The sequence below is a fragment of the Phyllobates terribilis genome, unplaced genomic scaffold (genome assembly GCF_046119375.1).
Source record: "Phyllobates terribilis strain yellow unplaced genomic scaffold, ASM4611937v1 Scaffold_4__5_contigs__length_816908805, whole genome shotgun sequence".
In the NCBI taxonomy this organism is placed as follows: domain Eukaryota; kingdom Metazoa; phylum Chordata; class Amphibia; order Anura; family Dendrobatidae; genus Phyllobates; species Phyllobates terribilis.
Genome location: NW_027362764.1, coordinates 674,181,185 through 674,200,778, shown reverse-complemented (window position 1 = coordinate 674,200,778; position 19,594 = coordinate 674,181,185). Strand labels below are relative to the sequence as shown.

Genomic DNA, 19,594 nt, shown 5'->3' with positions numbered 1-19,594 from the left:
AACATACCTGGCGGCGTCCTTGCATGGTGGTCCATCTCCCACTGTGCAAGAGCGCGCACTTGATCTCCAGTCCAGAATGTCTCTCTGGCTTCCCTCCTTGCTGTCTGTTTGTCTGTTTCTGCTGCTTAAGGGCAGCGCCCGATCACTTCCTGCTTTTTGTACCTGCTGTGGGTCACACCCCTTGTGCGTCCTCAGCCTATTGCTGTCTGTCACCTGGTATATAGCTCAGCTGCTCCCATCTATCCCTGCCTGAGCATAGTGTTTCATTCAGTGTGTGCTTGCACTCTGAAGGTGCCCGGTCCCGTTCTTTGTCTCCTGCCTTGCGGTATCAGTTCCCGTGTCTGAACTGAGTCCTGTCTATGTCTCCTGCCTTGCGGTATCTGTTCCCGTGTCTGAACTGAGTCCTGTCTTTGTCTCCTGCCTTGCGGTATCAGTTCCCGTGTCTGAACTGGGTCCCGTTCTTTGTCTCCTGCCTTGCGGTATCAGTTCCCGTGTCTGAACTGAGTCCTGTCTATGTCTCCTGCCTTGCGGTATCTGTTCCCGTGTCTGAACTGGGTCCCGTTCTTTGTCTCCTGCCTTGCGGTATCAGTTCCCGTGTCTGAACTGAGTCCTGTCTATGTCTCCTGCCTTGCGGTGTCAGTTCCCGTGTCTGAACTGAGTCCTGTCTTTGTCTCCTGCCTTGCGGTATGAGTTCCCGTGTCTGAACTGAGTCCTGTCTATGTCTCCTGCCTTGCGGTATCAGTTCCCGTGTCTGTACTGTGTCCTATCTGTGCACCTTAACCTGCAGTCTGTACTCGTTCCTTGCCTGTTCGTTCCGCCATCCTGGAGGCTGTATTTCCAGGCCAGTCTGAACACGCTCCTTTCCTGTTCGTCCTGCCTCTCTGGGGGCCGTATTCCCAGACCCGCTCCTGTATCCCGCTGCAGTGTCAGTCTCCTCCGTACACTCAGTTCCAGTCTGAGCTCTCTCCTATCTTTTATCTGTTTTTTCTCTATGTCCGTTCCATTCCTTTTTCTGCAGAGTCTGAACTCGTACCTAACTCCTGCTCGTTGTCACTGTACTTCCGTTTGTGAGTTTGTGGTCCACTCGCTACTTCTCTGCAAGTACCCTGTGGGTATCTGGTTCTGCCTTTCCCTTCTAGTCTGTTCCGTGTGAACAGAGTCCTGTCCGCCGCGTCTGCGGTTTTCGCTTTGCTCAGCTCTGTCCGCCGCATTTGCGGTTTTCGCTTTGCTCAGCTCTGTCCGCCGCGTCTGCGGTTTTCGCTTTGCTCAGCTCTGTCCGCCGCGTCTGCGGTTTTCGCTTTGCTCAGCTCTGTCCGCCGCGTCTGCGGTTTTCGCTTTGCTCAGCTCTGTCCGCCGCGTCTGCGGTTTTCGCTTTGCTCAGCTCTGTCCGCCGCGTCTGCGGTTTTCGCTTTGCTCTGCTCTGTCCGCCCCGTCTGCGGTTTTCGCTTTGCTCTGCTCTGTCCGCCCCGTCTGCGGTTTTCGCTTTGCTCTGCTTTGTCCGCCCCATTTGCGGTTTTCGCTTTGCTCTGCTCTGTCCGCCCCGTCTGCGGTTTTCGCTTTGCTCTGCTATGTCCGCCGCGTCTGCGGTTTTCGCTTTGCTCAGCTCTGTCCGCCGCGTCTGCGGTTTTTGCTTTGCTCAGCTCTGTCCGCCGCGTCTGCGGTTTTCGCTTTGCTCAGCTCTGTCCGCCACGTCTGCGGTTTTCGCTTTGCTCAGCTCTGTCCGCCGCGTCTGCGGTTTTCGCTTTGCTCAGCTCTTTCCGCCGCATCTGCGGTTTTCGCTTTGCTCAGCTCTGTCCGCCGCGTCTGCGGTTTTCGCTTTGCTCTGCTCTGTCCGCCCCGTCTGCGGTTTTCGCTTTGCTCAGCTCTGTCCACCGCGTCTGCGGTTTTCGCTTTGCTCAGCTCTGTCCACTGCGTCTGCGGTTTTCGCTTTGCTCAGCTCTGTCTACCGCGTCTGCGGTTTCGAATTTGTCTCCCAGTCTGTACTGGACCCTACCCAGCCTGTGCTCTAGTCTGCCTGTTCCTGTATTCCCCGGTGTGGGTCAACAGCCGTGTCCGGAGTCTGACCTGGAGTAGACCCTGGTTCCTCTGCTCGGTTCCTCCCTGGTGCACTGGCATCGTATGCCGTCGTGCGACCTTGGTCGGATCGGGCAGATACTTAGTTACGCCCCTCCAGGCACTCTCCGGTTCATGGCACAGTGGAATCACTACATAAACACGCACACGCCAGTCAGTCCGGGCGTGTGCATAACAGATTGCGTATAATTGTATTTATATATACGTTTATAAGATATATATATATATATTAATTAGTAAATTAGAACTTCATATATATAAATTTAAGTAGCAATATTTTGAATTACATTAGAACCAACCAATATATGTATTAGATATTTAAATAATTCTGTTTCTGTATGAATTTGATATTTAATTTTATTTTCTTATATTTCCTTAGAGTTTTCATTCCAAAGCCGGATTTGATCAAAGAATTCTAAAATGGATTTATTTCTTTATTCACACAGGAAGTGAAAAAATTGCATGATTTTATGTGTATAACATTTTAAAATAATTACAATATATCTAGTTGAACTATAATATATATGTAATACTTATTAATTCTTTTGTGTTGCTAATATTTTCTGTGCATGAAGTGTTCGTGCAAATTAAAGTAGCTTTACAGCATGATGTGTGACAGCTGCGGCCTTTGAACTTTGAGCTAATAGTATAGGATCCCATTCATTCTATTTTCAACTGATGTAACTTAAGACCGGGCAGCCAGTGAAAAAAGAATCTAAGACAAGAGTTTTTTCAAGTGTCTGAAATTCCAGTGACTTACTCTCATATTATATAATATGTACTTGGGGAATAGTCAAATAAATATAAAGATATTCAATTGATATGGCAATGCGCATTAATAAATTGGGATACAACAATTTTGGGTTAAATATATATATATATATCTAAAACTTCATATGTGGAATGTTTGAGTTGAACAGATCTGTGAATGTCAGAGTGAAGGTGACAGATGAGTAAATCAGCAGCTGCTAAGTGTGATTGATGTGACAGAGGCCTCGTATGTTTGTATGTTTGAAAAAAAAAATGTTTCTTTATGTGAAGGTACAAAAATATATTTAATTTTGAGGAAATTATAATACATAATTAGGTATTATCTACATATATATATTTCAATATTTCTTTAATAATTATTATTTCTTGATTTAACTAATAGTGGATAAGGGCAACCACACATCAAAATGGTTTACAAAGCAAATTTATATTTAGAATAATTTTCCACATGATAATATTCTTGAATAACTATAATATTATTTTTAATGGTTACCTAAATAGGTACACACATCTCTTTAGTCAAATCTATGCTACTCATCGATATGAAATTTATGCACAATATTTCTAGAAGAATTATTATTTTTAATTTGGTTCTGATATATACCTAAATTTTATAAAATAATATTTTTGGTATTAAGGGGGAAAATGTGTTTTTGATCCTGATTACGTAATCACTTATGATCAATACTTATTTTCCACACATTTTAATAAAGAAGAAATAATAATAAGGTACTATGGTATAATTAAGAAGGGTATTACATGCAAAGTTGCATAATTTAATATTTTTTGATGGTACAAGGTTATGACAAATATGAAATCATCCAAATAATGGAGATATAAGGGTATTTTTTATGGAGAATATAATTACTCTGCATTTGTTATTAAAATTTAAAGGCTTTATTTTTATTTTTATTCTTATTTTTACTCTTAATTTTATTTTTCATTTTTAAAATTTTATTCTTACTTTATACTTCTTATTTTTCTATTTTTTCATTTTTTAATTCTCATTTGATTTTATTTGAGTTCAATATCTCAATTGAGAAAACACATGAATATTTAATAAAGTAATGTCTAATACAAGAGTATTGCTTCATTAAATATATATTGCTAAGGAAAAAAATGTTTACATTTTCTGAGTAAACACAACAATTCATTCATTCATTCATTCATTCATACATTCATATATTTATTCATTTTGGTTCAGGAGTATACATTCTTTGATATTATTGGTTTAATAAAGATATAAAAACTTGTTTTTTCAAGATACACTGACACCTATGGGTTGGAAAAGGTAATTACACCTATGACATAAAAATGTTCTATCATGTGGAGAACGTGATTGATAATGAATTATTATCTATTATTGTTTATTATTCCAAACATAATTTATTTTAATATTTTGATAATAATTAGATGGATATTACTGATTGCTATGGTACGCTGTGATATTATAGGTTAGGAAAAACTGCCAGATTTGGTATCAGATTAGGGAATGAAGACTTCAATCAAGACATCGCAATTATGAATTCTATCTTAATAAAGACTCTTAATTTTTATAAATCAAAGAGATTCTCAAAAGTTACAAGAAGAAGCAACTGATATCCGGACGTCTCAGAAGGTAACAGGTGTGAATGCTGAGTGTTATAATAGACTGTGTCCATTACATACAATACAATTCACACCACTGATCACCAGGACGGCAGAGGACGATGATCCTATATGTACTGTGTTGTGTTCAAGTTTCATCACTTTCCAGTGGTTTCTTATCACCTGCAACGCTTCAATGAAAGCTGGTGAACAGGTAATACCTGGCATATGTGTCCTGTATATAAAGGACTGAGTACTGGTTATGGTGCTATATAAAGCAGGAAAGTGGCAAGTTAACCCTTGCTTTACTGACCAAAGACGTCACATCTGTTCCAAAAGTGACACGAGACCAGTGCGGACACACGGAAGATTCCAAAGACGATCCAACGTAAGTCCAGGTGACACTGCACAGATATTAAAGCTACATTTCATCCATGGACTTTGTTTTCTTATCAACTGACACACATGATCTTTCTAATAAAGAGTACAGTTTATGGACTGAACAATAATGAGCACAATTATGGACTGTACAATATCTACATGCTGTAATTTATTTCAAAGGAGTTTTCATCTAAAGACTGTGTTATAAAAGAACAAAGAAGAAGACGAGACGACGACCCGATGACATCAGATGATGACGATTGAACCCACGATTGCTTCAATTTAGATATAGGGAAGTATAATTATACATGTTAAATGAATATTAGTCACGGCTTACCATAACATGAATTCACATCATTATATAACAATAATCCGATATTGATACTATTATTACTATTATTATTATTATGGAAATTTAATGATATTTCCAAGGAAGAAGGAAAGAAAAAATGATTGATGAATGTATCTTCTTTTGAGATATTTCAGTTAAAGTCCTTTTATTCTCAAAAAGGGGGAAATGTTAAATGGTTAATTATGGAAATTCATTTGGAATGTTAATCGATAATCATTTTTCTGAGTTCTATGCCTCAGCCATCTTGTCTAGTTGACATGCGCTATTTGTGTGTGTATTTTTGGTTCACTACCATATGTAGAACAGGTGTCCATACGACTGGCTATAAAAGCCCATGGTACAGAAAGGGGGGGCTCTCTTGCTCTGCCCACCCCACAAGACACAGAATCTTCATGCTGAGAAGCAGATGACATGTAGGCCTGGACACATGCTGGACAAAGACATGATTTACCAGCCAGGATCCAAGGAAAGATGGGTGAATCTCAACAATTAAGCTAATTATGGACAAATGAACAATTACTTTATAACTAATTATTGTATGTACCTGCTGCAATCTGATTCTTTTTAATGGACAATCCAAGAATAAATAGATACATTTTTTATAAGAATATCGTGATATTGATACTTTGAGAAGTCCTTAGTAGAAAAAAATAATACAGGAAGAGTATTATTTTACAGTCTACCATCCAAGTACTAACCAGGCCCAACCCTGCTTAGCTTCCGAGATCAGATGAAATCGGGCATGTTCAGGGTGGTGTGGCCGTAGGCAGAGACAAGCCTCTCACTTGCTGCTTTTCTACTTTGACGTCTGGCTGCCGGCTGCCCTTTCCAGTGCTCAGCAAGACCAGGTCCTTTTGTGCTTTCCCTTCTCTTCAATTTTTTTGCTGGCTTCCTTAAAAGGTCTTGGAAACACAACGCCCCACTCAGGGCCGCTGAGCTCACTGATCGGCTGCAGCGCTGTAGACGGAACGTCAGCTTCACGGCCAATGCCACAGGCCGGGAGCAGAGGCGAGACTCACTGGTAGACCCGGGTAGGTTGAGTAGAGCGCGGTTAGTTGCTTTCTAATAGCCTGCAGCCGGGGATTAACTTTTAATCAAAGGGAACAATCCCTTTGACTGTCTGCAGCGCGCCACACCTAGGAAGCGCACTCTCACACACAAGCCAGCATGCACACGTGCTCGCACGTGACAACACCCCCTATCTGCCCCTACAGCCTTTCCGTCACCATGCGTCAGACTCTCCTGCCTGTTTTATGATTTCAGGGCCCTAGCAGGAATCACCCTCCCCCTCCCCAATTCCTTCCGCACCTTCCTTGCCTTCCTTGCACTGAGGTTAGCTCTTTGTCAGCCGTCTGGCTTGGTTACACAAGCTTCTTTGCAGAGAAACATGTTACTTCTTCTGGCCCTCGCTAGGCGGCCGGCATCCAAAACCTTCCCTGGGCACCTGCTGAAAGCCTGGCCCCTTCACGGCCTCTGGTGCTTTTAACGCCATCATTTCCACACGGCGAGCTGCGGAGTCAATAAGCACTCCTAGCCGTGGAAAGGAGCTCGGTGTCAGGCCTGCGTGAAGGCGGCAGGGTAACGTACTTAGCTGCCAACTGTCTCATAGGCCTTGGGGCTTCCATCATCTAAGTTACTTAAGGTCGGTGTCCGGCAAGGCGCCGTTCCATGCTAGCCGAGCAGGACAGTAGGGCAAAACGTCATCAAAATGGTCTACAGCACCCGGTGTTCCCAGGAGGTATCCCATCCAAGTACTGTTCGAGCCCAACCCTGCTTTGCTTCCGAGATCAGACGAGATCAGGCGTATCCAAGGTGGCATGGCCAGTAGACGCTGCTCGATCCATCGCCCGGCCAGCCTTTCTCAGCATCACTTGGTGGCGAGCAATCTGGCCGTGACGGGGCGGGCTCTGAAGGGTCCATGCAAAGGCTGTGCCATCCCTACATGTGTGGTTTGTTTAGCAGTGATTCACCCGCCGCATCAGGTGTCTTCAAAAATGGCTCGGCGCAGGGTCTCCTGCAGGCTAAACCCTTCATCGCGGTAATGTGACAGAAAGAGCAAGCTGGACCTGTAACTTGGGGGCGGAGCGAGACGTCCAGGGGTGAATGAAGGAAGAGGGTGAAATGGTTGCCAGTGACTTTGAGCTGCTCTTCAGGGGGGAGGGTCATGTTGCCTGCAAAGGTCTTCTGCTTGGGGTTACCGGTGGTTGCCTCCAGCCACCCGGGAGACGCTGGTCCTGGTGAAAAGGAGCCTAGTATTAAAAGTAAATATGCAACAATGCTGGAGGCCCACGGTGATCAGAAGGATGCTGGTATTTTGCAGAGATGAAATAGCGCAAGAGAGAAAGCAAATGAAAAAAAGAAAAGAGAATGAATGTGTGCACTTGTGAAAAGGAATGGAAAAAAGGCATAGAAGAGAGTGCCCCCTGCTGGTGGAAGGAAGGAAAAAGCAAAAGCCTACAGCACCTGGCATTCCCAGGTGGTCTCCCATCCAAGTACTAACCAGGCCTGACTCTGCTTAGCTTCCAAAATGAGACAAGATTGGGCGTGTTCAGGGTGGTGTGGCCGTAGGCAGAGACAAAGCCTCTCTCTCTTGCTGCTTTTCTACTTTGAAGTCTGGCTGCTGGCTGCCCTTTCCAGTGCTCAGCAAGACCAGGTCCTTTTGTGCTTTCCCTTCTCTTCAATTTTTTTGCTGGCTTCCTTAAAAGGTCTTGAAGACAGAACGCCCCACTCAGAGCCGCTGAGCTCACTGATCGGCTGCAGCGCTGTCGACGGAACGTCAGCTTCACGGCCAATGCCACAGGCCAGGAGCAGAGGCGAGACTCACCGGTAGACCCGGGTAGGGTGAGAAGAGTGCGGTTAGTTGCTTTCTAATAGCCTGCAGCCGGGGATTAACTTTTAATGAAAGGGAACAATCCCTTTGACTGTCTGCAGCGCGCAACACCTAAGAAGCGCACTCTCACACACAAGCCAGCATGCACACGTGCTCGCACGTGACAACACCCCCTATCTGCCCCTACAACCTCTCCGTCACCATGCGTCAGACTCTCCTGCCTGTTTTATGATTTCAGGGCCCTAGCAGGAATCACCCCCCCCCTCCCCAATTCCTTCCGCACCTTCCTTGCCTTCCTTGCACTGAGGTTAGCTCTTTGTCAGCCGTCTGGCTTGGTTACACAAGCTTCTTTGCAGAGAAACATGTTACTTCTGCTGGCCCTCACTAGGCGGCCGGCATCCAAAACCTTACCTGGGCACCTGCTGAAAGCCTGGTCCCTTCACGGCCCCGGGTGCTTTTAACGCCATCATTTCCACATGGCGAGCTGCGGAGTCAATAAGCACTCCTAGCCGTGGCAAGGAGCTCGGTGTCAGGCCTGCGTGAAGGGCGGCGGGGTAGCGTACATAGCTGCCAACTGGCTCAGAGGCCTTGGGGCTTCCATCATCTAAGTTACTTAAGGTCTGTGTCCGGCAAGGCGCCGTTCCATGCTAGCCGAGCTGGGCAGTAGGGCAAAACGTCATCAAAATGGTCTACAGAACCTGGTGTTCCCAGGAGGTATCACATCCAAGTACTGTCCGAGCCCAGCCCTGCTTTGCTTCCGAGATCAGACGAGATCAGGCGCATCCAAGGTGGTATGGCCAGTAGACGCTGCTCGATCCATCGCCCGGCCAGCCTTTCTCAGGATCGCTTGGTGGCGAGCAATCTGGCCGTGACGGGGCGGGCTCCGAAGGGTCCATGCAAAGGCTGTGCCGTCCCTACAGGTGTGGTTTGTTTAGTAGTGATTCACCCGCCGCATCAGGTGTCTTCAAAAATGGCTCGGCGCAGGGTCTCCTGCAGGCTAAACCCTTCATCGCGGTAATGTGACAAAAAGAGCAAGCTGGACCCGTAACTTGGGGGCGGAGCGAGACGTCCAGGGGTGCATGAAGGAAGAGGGTGAGATGGTTGCCAGTGACTTTGAGCTGCTCTTCAGGGTGGAGGGTCGTGTTGCCTGCAAAGGTCTTCTGCTTGGGGTTACCGGTTGTTGCCTCCAGCCACACGGGAGACGCTGGTCCTGGTGAAAAGGAGCCTAGTATTAAAAGATAAGAAGCAACAATGCTGGAGGCCCACGGTGATCAGAAGGATGCTAGTATTTTGCAGAGATGAAATAGCGCAAGAGAGAAAGCAAATGAAAAAAAGAAAAGAGAATGAATGTGTGCACTTGTGAAAGGGAATGGAAAAAAGGCATAGAAGAGAGTGCCCCCTGCTGGTTGAAGGAAGGAAAAAGCAAAAGCCTACAGCACCTGGCATTCCCAGGTGGTCTCCCATCCAAGTACTAACCAGGCCTGACTCTGCTTAACTTCCAAGATCAGACAAGTTTGGGCGTGTTCAGGGTGGTGTGGCCGTAGGCAGAGACAAGCCTCTCTCTCTTGCTGCTTTTCTACCTTGAAGTCTGGCTGCCGGCTGCCCTTTCCAGTGCTCAGCAAGACCAGGTCCTTTTGTGCTTTCCCTTCTCTTCAATTTTTTTGCTGGCTTCCTTAAAAGGTCTTGTAGACAGAAGGCCCCACTCAGAGCCGCTGAGCTCACTGATCGGCTGAAGCGCTGTCGATGGAACGTCGGCTTCACGGCCAATGCCACAGGCCGGGAGCAGAGGCGAGACCCACCGGTAGACCCGGGTAGGGTGAGTGGAGCGCGGTTAGTTGCTTTCTAATAGCCTGCAGCCGGGGATTAACTTTTAATGAAAGGGAACAATCCCTTTGACTGTCTGCAGCGCGCCACACCTAGGAAGCGCACGCTCACACACAAGCCAGCATGCACACGTGCTCGCACGTGACAACACCCCCTCTCTGCCCCTACAACCTCTCCGTCACCATGCGTCAGACTCTACTGCCTGTTTTATGATTTCAGGGCCCTAGCAGGAATCACCACCCTTCCTCCCCAATTCCTTCCGCACCTTCCTTGCCTTCCTTGCACTGAGGTTAGCTCTTTGTCAGCCGTCTGGCTTGGTTACACAAGCTTCTTTGCAGAGAAACATGTTACTTCTGCTAGCCCTCGCTAGGCGGCCGGCATCCAAAACCTTCCCTGGGCACCTGCTGAAAGCCTGGCCCCTTCACGGCCCCGGGTGCTTTTAACACCATCATTTCCACACGGCGAACTGCGGAGTCAATAAGCACTCCTAGCCGTGGCAAGGAGCTCGGTGTCAGGCCTGCGTGAAGGCGGCGGGGTAGCGTACTTAGCTGCCAACTGGCTCAGAGGCCTTGGGGCTTCCATCATCTAAGTTACTTAAGGTCAGTGTCCGGCAAGGAGCCGTTCCATGCTAGCTGAGCTGGGCAGTAGGGCAAAACGTCATCAAAATGGTCTACAGAACCTGGTGTTCCCAGGAGGTATCACATCCAAGTACTGTCCGAGCCCAGCCCTGCTTTGCTTCCGAGATCAGACGAGATCAGGCGCATCCAAGGTGGTATGGCCAGTAGACGCTGCTCGATCCATCGCCCGGCCAGCCTTTCTCAGGATCGCTTGGTGGCGAGCAATCTGGCCGTGACGGGGCGGGCTCCAAAGGGTCCATGCAAAGGCTGTGCCGTCCCTACAGGTGTGGTTTGTTTAGTAGTGATTCACCCGCCGCATCAGGTGTCTTCAAAAATGGCTCGGCGCAGGGTCTCCTGCAGGCTAAACCCTTCATCGCGGTAATGTGACAGAAAGAGCAAGCTGGACCCGTAACTTGGGGGCGGAGCGAGACGTCCAGGGGTGAATGAAGGAAGAGGGTGAGATGGTTGCCAGTGACTTTGAGCTGCTCTTCAGGGTGGAGGGTCGTGTTGCCTGCAAAGGTCTTCTGCTTGGGGTTACCGGTTGTTGCCTCCAGCCACACGGGAGACGCTGGTCCTGGTGAAAAGGAGCCTAGTATTAAAAGATAAGAAGCAACAATGCTGGAGGCCCACGGTGATCAGAAGGATGCTAGTATTTTGCAGAGATGAAATAGCGCAAGAGAGAAAGCAAATAAAAAAAAGAAAAGAGAATGAATGTGTGCACTTGTGAAAGGGAATGGAAAAAAGGCATAGAAGAGAGTGCCCCCTGCTGGTTGAAGGAAGGAAAAAGCAAAAGCCTACAGCACCTGGCATTCCCAGGTGGTCTCCCATCCAAGTACTAACCAGGCCTGACTCTGCTTAACTTCCAAGATCAGACAAGTTTGGGCGTGTTCAGGGTGGTGTGGCCGTAGGCAGAGACAAGCCTCTCTCTCTTGCTGCTTTTCTACCTTGAAGTCTGGCTGCCGGCTGCCCTTTCCAGTGCTCAGCAAGACCAGGTCCTTTTGTGCTTTCCCTTCTCTTCAATTTTTTTGCTGGCTTCCTTAAAAGGTCTTGTAGACAGAAGGCCCCACTCAGAGCCGCTGAGCTCACTGATCGGCTGAAGCGCTGTCGATGGAACGTCGGCTTCACGGCCAATGCCACAGGCCGGGAGCAGAGGCGAGACCCACCGGTAGACCCGGGTAGGGTGAGTGGAGCGCGGTTAGTTGCTTTCTAATAGCCTGCAGCCGGGGATTAACTTTTAATGAAAGGGAACAATCCCTTTGACTGTCTGCAGCGCGCCACACCTAGGAAGCGCACGCTCACACACAAGCCAGCATGCACACGTGCTCGCACGTGACAACACCCCCTCTCTGCCCCTACAACCTCTCCATCACCATGCGTCAGACTCTTCTGCCTGTTTTATGATTTCAGGGCCCTAGCAGGAATCACCACCCTTCCTCCCCAATTCCTTCCGCACCTTCCTTGCCTTCCTTGCACTGAGGTTAGCTCTTTGTCAGCCGTCTGGCTTGGTTACACAAGCTTCTTTGCAGAGAAACATGTTACTTCTGCTAGCCCTCGCTAGGCGGCCGGCATCCAAAACCTTCCCTGGGCACCTGCTGAAAGCCTGGCCCCTTCACGGCCCCGGGTGCTTTTAACACCATCATTTCCACACGGCGAACTGCGGAGTCAATAAGCACTCCTAGCCGTGGCAAGGAGCTCGGTGTCAGGCCTGCGTGAAGGCGGCGGGGTAGCGTACTTAGCTGCCAACTGGCTCAGAGGCCTTGGGGCTTCCATCATCTAAGTTACTTAAGGTCAGTGTCCGGCAAGGAGCCGTTCCATGCTAGCTGAGCTGGGCAGTAGGGCAAAACGTCATCAAAATGGTCTACAGAACCTGGTGTTCCCAGGAGGTATCACATCCAAGTACTGTCCGAGCCCAGCCCTGCTTTGCTTCCGAGATCAGACGAGATCACACGCATCCAAGGTGGTATGGCCAGTAGACGCTGCTCGATCCATCGCCCGGCCAGCCTTTCTCAGGATCGCTTGGTGGCGAGCAATCTGGCCGTGACGGGGCGGGCTCCGAAGGGTCCATGCAAAGGCTGTGCCGTCCCTACAGGTGTGGTTTGTTTAGTAGTGATTCACCCGCCGCATCAGGTGTCTTCAAAAATGGCTCGGCGCAGGGTCTCCTGAAGGCTAAACCCTTCATCGCGGTAATGTGACAGAAAGAGCAAGCTGGACCCGTAACTTGGGGGCGGAGCGAGACGTCCAGGGGTGAATGAAGGAAGAGGGTGAGATGGTTGCCAGTGACTTTGAGCTGCTCTTCAGGGTGGAGGGTCGTGTTGCCTGCAAAGGTCTTCTGCTTGGGGTTACCGGTTGTTGCCTCCAGCCACACGGGAGACGCTGGTCCTGGTGAAAAGGAGCCTAGTATTAAAAGATAAGAAGCAACAATGCTGGAGGCCCACGGTGATCAGAAGGATGCTAGTATTTTGCAGAGATGAAATAGCGCAAGAGAGAAAGCAAATGAAAAAAAGAAAAGAGAATGAATGTGTGCACTTGTGAAAGGGAATGGAAAAAAGGCATAGAAGAGAGTGCCCCCTGCTGGTTGAAGGAAGGAAAAAGCAAAAGCCTACAGCACCTGGCATTCCCAGGTGGTCTCCCATCCAAGTACTAACCAGGCCTGACTCTGCTTAACTTCCAAGATCAGACAAGTTTGGGCGAGTTCAGAGTGGTGTGGCCGTAGGCAGAGACAAGCCTCTCTCTCTTGCTGCTTTTCTACTTTGAAGTCTGGCTGCCGGCTGCCCTTTCCAGTGCTCAGCAAGACCAGGTCCTTTTGTGCTTTCCCTTCTCTTCAATTTTTTTGCTGGCTTCCTTAAAAGGTCTTGTAGACAGAAGGCCCCACTCAGAGCCGCTGAGCTCACTGATCGGCTGAAGCGCTGTCGATGGAACGTCGGCTTCACGGCCAATGCCACAGGCCGGGAGCAGAGGCGAGACCCACCGGTAGACCCGGGTAGGGTGAGTGGAGCGCGGTTAGTTGCTTTCTAATAGCCTGCAGCCGGGGATTAACTTTTAATGAAAGGGAACAATCCCTTTGACTGTCTGCAGCGCGCCACACCTAGGAAGCGCACGCTCACACACAAGCCAGCATGCACACGTGCTCGCACGTGACAACACCCCCTATCTGCCCCTACAACCTCTCCATCACCATGCGTCAGACTCTACTGCCTGTTTTATGATTTCAGGGCCCTAGCAGGAATCACCACCCTCCCTCCCCAATTCCTTCCGCACCTTCCTTGCCTTCCTTGCACTGAGGTTAGCTCTTTGTCAGCCGTCTGGCTTGGTTACACAAGCTTCTTTGCAGAGAAACATGTTACTTCTGCTAGCCCTCGCTAGGCGGCCGGCATCCAAAACCTTCCCTGGGCACCTGCTGAAAGCCTGGCCCCTTCACGGCCCCGGGTGCTTTTAACGCCATCATTTCCACACGGCGAACTGCGGAGTCAATAAGCACTCCTAGCCGTGGCAAGGAGCTCGGTGTCAGGCCTGCGTGAAGGCGGCGGGGTAGCGTACTTAGCTGCCAACTGGCTCAGAGGCCTTGGGGCTTCCATCATCTAAGTTACTTAAGGTCAGTGTCCGGCAAGGAGCCGTTCCATGCTAGCTGAGCTGGGCAGTAGGGCAAAACGTCATCAAAATGGTCTACAGCACCCGGTGTTCCCAGGAGGTATCCCATCCAAGTACTGTTCGAGCCCAGCCCTGCTTTGCTTCCGAGATCAGACGAGATCAGGCACATCCAAGGTGGAATGGCCAGTAGACTCTGCTCGATCCATCGCCCGGCCAGCCTTTCTCAGGATCGCTTTGTTATGATCTGCTACAGAGACTAAGGAAAGAAAGGAGATCTATCCCTACAATAGAACTAAGCTAGATCCCTACGATGTAACGGGGAACCTGATCCTGCGAACAGACACGCTAAAGTCCTCGGCTAGTCTGAACGCAGACCTATAGATGTGAGGGAGGGATCCCTACAAGATCTAAGGACTGGGAAAAGTTGGACACCTCCTAGCAGAAATAGTAGCAGTCAAAGACAAACACACAACAAAAAGGCATAGGGGTCAGAAGACCTAGCAAAACTAACAGAGAACGGCAACAGAGCAACAAGCTAGCTCAACAGTAGTAAATACAAATGAAGTCCAGCAAAGCCAGGTGTGCGGAGCCGGATTAAATAGGCAAAATGGTCATGTGACCAGCAAACTAAAAAAAACCTAACAGGAGAGTTGTAACAGTACCCCCTCTTCTAAGACGATCCTCCGGATCCCCTAGGCCCAGGCTTACCAGGAAACCTCCGGTGAAACGCTCGGACAAGTCTGGGGGCAGAAACATAATCCGCTCTCACCCATTAGTTATCCTCAGGTCCGAAACACTTCCAAGCGACGAGATACTGCAAACTCCCTCTATACCGTCTAGAATTTAGGATGCGGGAAATTTCATATTCCCCGTCCTCCACCACCGGAGGAACAGTGGCAGAGGCGTCACCATCCGACACATCAGCTTTTTTCAACAGAGAAACATGAAACACCGGATTAATCCTCCAGGACGTAGGAACCTCCAGCCTAACAGCAGATTGGTTAACTATCTGAAGTACCTTAAAGGGCCCTACGAACTTGGGACCCAATTTTTTAGAAGGAATCCTCAATCGCAGATTCTTAGAGGACAACCAAACCATGTCACCAACCGCAAACAAAATCTCTTGCCATTTCCTATCAAAGTACCTCTTATATTTTTTGTTAGCCTCCTGAAGATTACCACGCACATCTGTCCAAACTCTCTCCAAATCACTGGAAAAACTCTCCTCCTCAGGCACAGCCGAAACCAATTTGGAAAATGACCCAAAAGACGGATGTCTCCCAGAACAACAAAAAAAAGGCGAACACCCAGCAGAAGAGGATGTATGGTTGTTAAGAGCAAATTCAGCAAGTGGCAGAAACTCAGACCTCCCCTCTTGATTGTCTGCCCCAAAACAACGCAAGAACTGCTCAACATCCTGGTTCTTCCTTTCTGTCTGGCCATTAGACTCAGGATGATATCCGGATGAAAACGACAAATGAACTCCCAACCTGTCACAAAAGGCATGCCAAAAACGAGCCACAAACTGAGGTCCCCTATCAAAAATAATGTCAGTAGGAACACCATGTAGTCTGACAATCTCCTTGACAAAGGCCTTAGCGAGTGTCTTAGCGCAAGGCAGTTTGATGAAGGGAACCAAGTGACACATCTTGCTAAAACGGTCCACGACCACCCAGATGACCGTGAAACCTTCAGAGGGAGGAAGGTCAGTAATAAAGTCCATAGCCAGATGTGTCCAAGGTGCACTAGGAACCTCCAGAGGGCAAAGCAACCCCGCAGCAGGAGCATGCGAAGACTTGGATCTTGCACACACAGTACATTGGCGCACCCACTTAATGACTTCCTTCTGCCATCCAGGCCACCAAAAACTGCGACCCACAAGTCTCTTGGTCTCAGAAATTCCTGGATGACCTGCCAACCGAGACTCATGACACTCAACAAACAAATCTCTCCTAAAGGTCCTAGGCACAAACAACCTCCCATGGGGAGTGTTAGATGGGGCATTCTCCTGTGCTTTAAGAATCTCATCCTCCAAAACGGAGTCCAAAGCAGCAATCACAACACCTTCTTGTAAAATGGTCTCCTCTTCCTCCTCAACACCGACCATGGGAGAAAAGCTGCGAGACAAAGCATCCGCTTTAACATTCTTGGTACCCGGGATGTAAGTAACGGAAAAATTAAACCGCGAGAAAAAAAGTGCCCACCTAGCCTGACGGGCATTCAAGCGCTTGGCAGCATCAAGATAGATCAGATTTTTATGATCAGTGAAAACCTGAATGGGAAATTCAGCACCTTCCAAGAGATGACGCCAGTGTTCAAATGCGAGTTTAATCGCCAGCAATTCCCGATTATCAATATCGTAATTAAGTTCAGTCTCGGAAAATTTTTTTGAAAAAAAGGCACAGGGATGTACTCCATCTTTGTTTTCCTGAGACAACACCGCACCAACCCCCACCGAAGAAGCATCAACCTCAACCAAAAACGGCTTAGTCACATCAGGCTGCATAAGGATGGGAGCAGAGGTGAACCTCTCCTTTAGAAACACAAAAGCTTCAATGGCCTCAGAAGTCCACTGAACCGCATTAGCACCTTTCCTGGTGAGATCGGTCAGCGGTTTGACAATAATAGAAAACTTTTTTATGAATTTTCTGTAATAATTGGTGAAACCCAAAATCCTCTGTATCGATTTCAAACCAATAGGTCTAGGCCATTCCTGCACAGCTTGAACTTTAACCGGGTCCATCTCAAAACCTTCACTGGAGATAATGTAGCCCAAAAAACTAATTCTCTGTACAGCGAACTCACATTTCTCCAGCTTAGCAAAAAGCGAATTGTCCATTAATAACTGTAATACCTCACGTACGCTCCGCCAATGAGACTCCAGATCCGGCGAATAAATCAAAATGTCATCCAAATACACAACCACATTTTTGCCGATTAAAGGTCTAAGGATATCATTAATAAGATTCTGAAAAAATGCTGGAGCATTGGTGAGACCAAAAGGCATAACCAGATTCTCAAAATGACCCACAGGAGTGTTAAAAGCAGTCTTCCATTCATCACCCTCCTTCATGCGCAACAAATTGTATGCCCCCCGGAGATCAATTTTAGAGAACCACTTGGCCCCCACTAACTGGTTAAATAAATCAGGAATCAATGGCAGTAGGTAAGGATTGCGTACAGTAATTTTATTAATCTCACGAAAGTCCAGACAAGGACGTAAACCGCCATCTTTTTTTTTTACAAAAAAAAATCCAACAGCTACAGGAGACTTGGAAGGCCTAATGTGACCGGCGGCCAAGCTTGTCTGTATGTATTCTTCCAAAGCCTTTCTTTCAGGAATAGTAAGATTAAATAAACGACTCTTAGGAAGAGTCGCGCCAGGGACAAATTCAATGGTACAATCATAGTCTCTATGGGGAGGCAAAACCTGCGACTCCTCCTCAGAAAAAACTCTCCAAAAATCCTGAATAGGTACAGGCAATTCCCCTCTATCCACAGCAGCAATGCGCCCGTTACAACACTTGTCATAACACTTAGGGCTCCAGGACTTAATTTCATTGGTAGACCAATCCAGTACAGGATTGTGCAATTTTAACCAGGGTAACCCCAATATTACTGGAGAAGGCAAATTATCCAATATTCATTGGTAGACCAATCCAGTACAGGATTGTGCAATTTTAACCAGGGTAACCCCAATATTACTGGAGAAGGCAAATTATCCAATACCACCAAATCCAAATTCTCTTGATGAATACCATTAATAGTGAGGGGAAATTCACAGACCTTGTGAGTAACACTCTTCAAGGGAGAGCCATCGACAGAAACCACAGCAATAGGGGATGACAAAGTTTTAGGTTCTAATCTAAGTTTTTCCAAGAATCCCCCATCAATCACATTCAGAGTAGATCCACAATCCACAAATACCCGAAATTCAATTAATTCATCCTGAGCAGCAGTAGTGGCAGATAGGAATACTCCCTTAGAATTTAAACAGGCAATACGAGCATGACTGACCATTTTTTTTTCTTTCTTCTTACGAAGCACACAGCTCTTAATAAAATGACCAGAATTTCCGCAATAGAAACACAAGCCTTCAGAAAGTTGGCGGTCTTTTTCCTGAGAGCGGGGTGCCATCGGCTCTCTATTGTCAGCACAGAACCTCTCAGGACTCGAAGCTGACATAGCAGAGGATTTGCTCTCATTAACCCTTTCACGCAGTCTCCTGTCCACCCGTATAGCTAATTGCATTGCCTCCTGCAAGTTTCCAGGTGTGGGATAAGCAATCAGTAAATCCTTTACCCTTTCACATAGCCCTGCAAGAAACAAGCTTTTCAAAGCAGAATCGTTCCACCGCACCTGGGCAGACCACCGACGGAAGTGAGAACAATATTTTTCCACATTACCTGATCCCTGCCTCAAACGTCTTAATTCAGACTCAGCAGATGAGACACGATCAGGATCATCGTACAACAAACCCAAAGCAGAAAAAAAACTATCCACTGATCTAAAGCACGGATCACTAGGTTGGAGAGAGAAGGCCCATCCCTGAAGATCTTTGCGCAAAAGTGACATTATGATCCCTATGCGCTGTGATTCATCACCAGAGGATCCGGGTCTCAAACGAAAATATAATAGACAAGCATTTTTAAAAGAAAAAAAATCTTGTTGTTTGCCAAAAAATAGATCAGGCAGACGTACCTTAGGTTCCACAAAATGCGCTCCAGAACAGCTACTCACGTGTTGTAGGAGCTTGGTCACCTCCAGAGAGAGTCCCTGCAAGCGTTGAGCCAAATCTTGCACCGAGACCATGATGGAAAACTGGAGGTCTTTTCTTAGAGAATTTTTTTTTTTTTTTAATGGCTGGAATTACTGTTATGATCTGCTACAGAGACTAAGGAAAGAAAGGAGATCTATCCCTACAATAGAACTAAACTAGATCCCTACGACGTAACGGGGAACCTGATCCTGCGATCAGACCCGCTAAAGTCCTCGGCTAGTCTGAACGCAGACCTATAGATGTGAGGGAGGGATCCCTACAAGATCTAGGGACTGGGAAAAGTTGGACACCTCCTAGCAGAAATAGTAGCAGTCAAAGACAAACACACAACAAAAAGGCATAGGGGTCAGAAGACCAAGCAAAACTAACAGAGAACGGCAACAGAGCAACAAGCTAGCTCAACAGTAGTAAATGCAAATGAAGTCCAGCAAAGCCAGGAGGGCGGAGCCGGATTAAATAGGCAAAATGGTCATGTGACCAGCAAACTAAAAAAAAACTAACAGGAGAGTTGTAACACGCTTGGTGGCGAGCAATCTGGCCGTGACGGGGCGGGCTCCGAAGGGTCCATGCAAAGGCTGTGCCGTCCCTACAGGTGTGGTTTGTTTTGCAGTGATTCACCCGCCGCATCAGGTGTCTTCAAAAATGTCTCGGCGCAGGGTCTCCTGCAGGTTAAACCCTTCATCGCGGTAATGTGACAGAAAGAGCAAGCTGGACCCGTAACTTGGGGGCGGAGCGAGACGTCCAGGGGTGAATGAAGGAAGAGGCTGAGATGGTTGCCAGTGACTTTGAGC

The 19,594-nt window shown here is 47.6% G+C and overlaps 1 non-coding gene and 8 pseudogenes across 1 annotated transcript; all 9 read right to left on the bottom strand.

The window, feature by feature from the left end:
* Window positions 1–6,874: 6,874 nt before the first annotated feature.
* LOC141267821 (5S ribosomal RNA) lies at window positions 6,875–6,994 on the bottom strand (annotated as a pseudogene).
* Window positions 6,995–7,615: 621 nt separating this feature from the next.
* Window positions 7,616–7,734, bottom strand: LOC141269082 (5S ribosomal RNA; annotated as a pseudogene).
* Window positions 7,735–8,680: 946 nt separating this feature from the next.
* On the bottom strand, window positions 8,681–8,800 carry LOC141268910 (5S ribosomal RNA; annotated as a pseudogene).
* A 621-nt stretch (window positions 8,801–9,421) lies between these two features.
* LOC141267355 (5S ribosomal RNA) lies at window positions 9,422–9,540 on the bottom strand (annotated as a pseudogene).
* Window positions 9,541–10,485: 945 nt separating this feature from the next.
* Window positions 10,486–10,605, bottom strand: LOC141268909 (5S ribosomal RNA; annotated as a pseudogene).
* Window positions 10,606–11,226: 621 nt separating this feature from the next.
* Window positions 11,227–11,345, bottom strand: LOC141267354 (5S ribosomal RNA; annotated as a pseudogene).
* Window positions 11,346–12,290: 945 nt separating this feature from the next.
* Window positions 12,291–12,410, bottom strand: LOC141269957 (5S ribosomal RNA; annotated as a pseudogene).
* A 621-nt stretch (window positions 12,411–13,031) lies between these two features.
* Window positions 13,032–13,150, bottom strand: LOC141267219 (5S ribosomal RNA). Its single transcript, XR_012321230.1, has one exon. It is a non-coding gene; the product is annotated as a 5S ribosomal RNA (ribosomal RNA).
* A 945-nt stretch (window positions 13,151–14,095) lies between these two features.
* LOC141268211 (5S ribosomal RNA) lies at window positions 14,096–14,215 on the bottom strand (annotated as a pseudogene).
* Between the last annotated feature and the right edge of the window lie 5,379 nt (window positions 14,216–19,594).